Below are 5202 nucleotides of genomic sequence, written 5' to 3' on the forward strand. Positions count from 1 at the left end.
TCCACCGCACTACTCGCTGCTGCATCCGAAGCAACGGCCGCTTGACGACTGCTCGAGGACAGACCAGCAGCCACCCCGGAGTCCGACGACTGCTGCTGGTCGGTGACGGGTGGAGGGCGGGCTGCGTGGCGGCGCCGGTAAATAAGAGCCAGCTCTGCCGGGCGGCCACCCGCCACCTCCTTCGCTTCTTCGCAACGGTCCGCGCTCGAAGCCATATCAGCGCTGATGTTTCTACTGAGAAATGACTCGGAATGGCGCAGCATGTGTACTAGGGCTTCCTCATTAGTTCTAAATATTGTTGCAATTAGATGTTTACGTTGGTAAAGGATTCACATTCCATTCTGTCGTTCCCTCGTTTTATTCGATAAACGATCAGTTCATTGCTATCTCATGCGCGACAACACTGGCACCGTGCTGTATGGCGCAATGTCTAATACACTGGAAAGTCACTCAGGGCCAGAAATTTGCAAAATCATAAACTTCTATCCATAACTATGGTTACAGTGGTTCTCTCAAGTGACTGAGGATGAATGTCGTGTAGCTTGTTCTAGCAAAAGCACAGTTCTGATTTCGTCACGAGCTTTGCCTGATGAGGTTACTACTCAGCCTGAAAGAACACTAATGAGATAGGACTCAAAATCCTACTGAAAGAAGTAGCTCTCACCACATACCTGTTGTTGTTTTGATCTTCAAGAATTTGCCTCAAGTTCCTCTTCATACGCAGAGGCAGCGAGCGCACCATCTTTTCCTTCACAACTTTCCTTTTTAGGCTATGTGGCGAGGTAGCCTGCACACAGTGAAGACGTATCTGGTACAGAAAGTGACAGAATAGGGAATGAGGAGGCGGAAGAGAGGAGCATTAGATGGGGTTTAAGCCGAGGATGCTAACTGTCACCGACGCCGTTCAACATGTACGGAGATGGACTGATACGTAGGGCAACAGACGTCGCAAGATGCATTGTAACCGTAGGAGAAACGATGAAGACCGTAGAATACGCGGATGACCAAAGAGAGCTGGCGGGATCAGAAGAAGAGTTACAGCAGGTGTCTTAGAACATTGCAAGAACGGGCGAGAAATATGCGACAGTATAATATAGTAAGGCGGAAATATGAAACTAAGCAAGAAGTGAGCGCCAGTTAACGTGTTCTTAGACAGAAAAGAATGAACAAGTAAAATCCTTACTGTATGGGAAGTTTAACGACATGGAACGGAAGCTGAACGGAAGAAATAACAAGGAGGATATCTATGGGAAGGAGGAGATTTGGAAAGGTGAATCAGTTACTAACATCTAGAACAATTCCAGTGAAAGCGAGGAAACGATTTGCTGGACGTATTGTCTACCATTCTACAGCAGTGAATCATGGGGAGTTGAAAACAGAGAAGAAAGGTATTTAGGAAGTTTTCAATGTCTATAGCTGAAAGTGAAGTGGAGTGACAGACTAGCAATGAAGAAGTAATGAAGAAAATAGGGATGGACTGAAAAAATTAACAATGTAGAAAATAAGAGAATAAAGATGATTATTGGAAGTGATCAGAAAGAGGAAAAAATCTTGGTTGGAGCATATACTGCGTAGGAATTGTCCACAACAAAGAATTACAGAGGGAAAAGTGGAAGGAATGCGAGAAACACGTAGGAACAGAATTGGAATGATGGACGACGTTAGAAATAGAAGAACATACAATCAGATGAAGGAAGACGCTCAGGACAGGACACACTGCAGAGCTTCCTGTTGAAATGTGTCATAAGGCATATATACTAAAGAAGGAGGAGAAGAAGTGATATCCTGAAGGACAGGTAGGAAAGTGAGGTGTGCAGTGGAATTCCCGAACACACAAGGATTGGAGCAGGTCGCGGACGCAAGGTGGAAAGCGGGGGCAGCCACCTGGCGGAGAGCCTCCCGTATCGCTCGATCGGCCGCGGCCCGCTGCTCAGGTGGCGGCCGTTCCGCCGGCCGCACTGCGCGGCTTTCTCCCCCGGAGTCCGGCCTTCGTCCCGGGCGTGGGCGTCGGGGCCGGTGCCGGCAGCAGCCGCCCGCAGTCGCGCCCACACTCAACTAAGAAAGTTGCGCGACCGTCGTGATGCTACCGTCGAATAGTAGGCTGCTTGGTTGACTTGCAGGAGTGGACCAAACAGCGAGGTCATCGGAAATCAGGATGGCCAGACGCGAGTTTGAACCCTCGTTCTTCCGAATGCGAGTCCTGTGTACTAACAACTGCACCAACTCGTCCCGTCATCTAACAGTCTGCATAGCGATACTGAGAATAACAAAGAGCAGTCCGCGTGCAAAGGCGTGTAGATAGCTATTTTTCCCCGCTCAGCACAGTAGTGGAATAGTGCAGAAAATTCATCGCACTGGTATGAGGTGCCCTCTACCACTCGCTACACAGTGGCTTGTGAGTATATATGCAGATTGTTGCAAAGTCTTTGTGACATAAGTCCAGGAATGATAGGCCACGTCATGATGAGCGGCTTCACTTGGAACCAAAGTGTTTACTGATGCTTCCCAGCGGCGCCGGGTGTCCTTTAGTATTCGCGGGCTTAGGAACGACGAGATTTCTCCGAACTAGCAGGGACTGGCAGCCTACTACCTGCCGCAGTAAACTGATAGAGTGATTTTCAACAAGATAACCGTAAGAATCAGTGCCTCAAAGCCAGTGGCTCCCAACCTTTCTTAACCCTGTAATCCAGAACACAATCACGTATTACCTAGTCCTCCCCCAAGCCCCCCCCCCCTCCCTATGTCCCCACCATTAACATCAGCGCACAAGTAAACTTTACTATGGAAGAGAATTTTCTTTGATCACTTTCATTTTTAAAATGACGAAAGGTAAATGATATTTAGTTGTTGTAGTTGTTTTATTAAACCTCGAACTAATGAGTCCCGGAGACAGTTTGTACTGCTTATTTCTAATAACTTTTTTTATAAAATTTTGAGGCAATTCGTATTATGTTGCAAGTGCTACATACAAATCCTTCTCAGAAAGGAAAGCTAACCACTCACATTGAGGATAGACACTTGTTACAAAAAATATTTCCTCAGCACCATTCGCCACTCAAGAGGCATCTGCTTCACCCACTCCCTGCATCTACATTTAAAATCATCCAAGTTAAAGTCTGTGCACTATACGAATATCTGTTGTTTGTAAAACACTTGTGGACTTCTTGCTTCTGAACTGGCAACAATTGGAAGACTTCAGTCTGCGAATGCATTCTGTCTGACCACTGCTACTTCTAATAATAATAGTACAGTGTAGGCCCTAAAGCAGTTAGTAGCCATTACATAGTTACTGTTGTGTTGAGCTACAAATTAATTCGTTTATTGTTGCGATGTGAATAATGAAGTAATTTCTGTCTATAGCGGACTATACCTGTAACACGGAGAAGTCATTTCCATGAATATTTAAGCATTTTGGAGTATAACTTTCCATTTTTCTGTCATAGAAGCGTGGTACAAAGTACGTGTGAAACAGGTGGACTATTTGAGGAAGATCTCGTCCATACGTTTGCTTCACAAGTTGAAACCACTACACTGTGTCACACATTAATGGTATTATTCGAAAAAAATGTAATTATTCATAAATTATTTAGTAAGCATCGTCATCTTATGAAATACTCGTAATAGTAACTGTCCTTCAAAAATAATTTAGTTTCGCGATCAGTACATTACTGAACTTTTTGTTTTTACCCCTTAGAAAACTACGTTTTACTATTCTGGCTCTGCTCTAAGCGGAGAAAGATATTTTAGAACAGAATCAAAAACTCTGATCACAGAATGAGATATTCACTCTGCAGCGGAGTGTGCACTGATATGAAACTTCCTGGCAGATTAAAACTGTGTGCCCGACCGAGACTCGAACTCGGGACCTTTGCCTTTCGCGGGCAAGTGCTCTACCGAAGCACGACTCACGTCCGGTACTCACAGCTTTACTTCTGCCAGTACCTCGTCTCCTACTTTCCAAACTTTACAGAAGCTCTCCTGCGAACCTAGCAGAACTAGCACTCCCGAAAGAAAGGATATTGCGGAGACATGGCTTAACCACAGCCTGGGGGATGTTTCCAGAATGAGATATTCACTCTGCAGCGGAGTGTGCGCTGATATGAAACTTCCTGGCAGATTAAAACTGTGTGCCCGCAGGAGAGCTTCTGTAAAGTTTGGAAAGTAGGAGACGAGGTACTGGCAGAAGTAAAGCTGTGAGTACCGGTCGTGAGTCGTGCTTCGGTGGCTCAGTTGGTAGAGCACTTGCCCGCGAAAGGCAAAGGTCCCGAGTTCGAGTCTCGGTCGGGCACACAGTTTTAATCTGCCAGGAAGTTTCATATCAGCGCACACTCCGCTGTAGAGTGAATATCTCATTCTGGAAACATCCCCCAGGCTGTGGCTAAGCCATGTCTCCGCAATATCCTTTCTTTCGGGAGTGCTAGTTCTGCTAGGTTCGCAGGAGAGCTTCTGTAAAGTTTGGAAAGTAGGAGACGAGGTACTGGCAGAAGTAAAGCTGTGAGTACCGGTCGTGAGTCGTGCTTCGGTGGCTCAGTTGGTAGAGCACTTGCCCGCGAAAGGCAAAGGTCCCGAGTTCGAGTCTCGGTCGGGCACACAGTTTTAATCTGCCAGGAAGTTTCATATCAGCGCACACTCCGCTGTAGAGTGAATATCTCATTCTGGAAACATCCCCCAGGCTGTGGCTAAGCCATGTCTCCGCAATATCCTTTCTTTCGGGAGTGCTAGTTCTGCTAGGTTCGCAGGAGAGCTTCTGTAAAGTTTGGAAAGTAGGAGACGAGGTACTGGCAGAAGTAAAGCTGTGAGTACCGGACGTGAGTCGTGCTTCGGTGGCTCAGTTGGTAGAGCACTTGCCCGCGAAAGGCAAAGGTCCCGAGTTCGAGTCTCGGTCGGACACACAGTTTTAATCTGCCAGGAAGTTTCAAAAACTCTGATGTTGCTCAACCTGCCGCCTTTCACGCGGAGGAGATGACAGGATGTTAGGCAACACACATTGCGTACAAGCGCCACATACAGCCTACACCCTGTCGTCTCCCAGGGGCATAATCATTCTTAACGACGCCTAGCGTCCACGTGAAGTGTCAGCGTACATTTTGTATCCATCAACAGTTGTACCTGTACTCCATGACTTTATCGCAAAGAATTTGAATAACCCTATTTAGATGTAGAAAAACACAAGTTTTGCCTCTGTTATCTTTGAAAATACTG

General features: G+C 46.5%; 1 non-coding gene across 1 annotated transcript; it reads left to right on the top strand.

Annotated features, from left to right (window-relative positions):
• Window positions 1-4817: 4817 nt before the first annotated feature.
• Window positions 4818-4892, top strand: Trnas-cga (transfer RNA serine (anticodon CGA)). The gene has a single exon. It is a non-coding gene; the product is annotated as a tRNA-Ser (tRNA).
• Window positions 4893-5202: the final 310 nt, after the last annotated feature.

The sequence above is a fragment of the Schistocerca serialis genome, chromosome 9, assembly GCF_023864345.2.
Source record: "Schistocerca serialis cubense isolate TAMUIC-IGC-003099 chromosome 9, iqSchSeri2.2, whole genome shotgun sequence".
NCBI lineage: Eukaryota > Metazoa > Arthropoda > Insecta > Orthoptera > Acrididae > Schistocerca > Schistocerca serialis.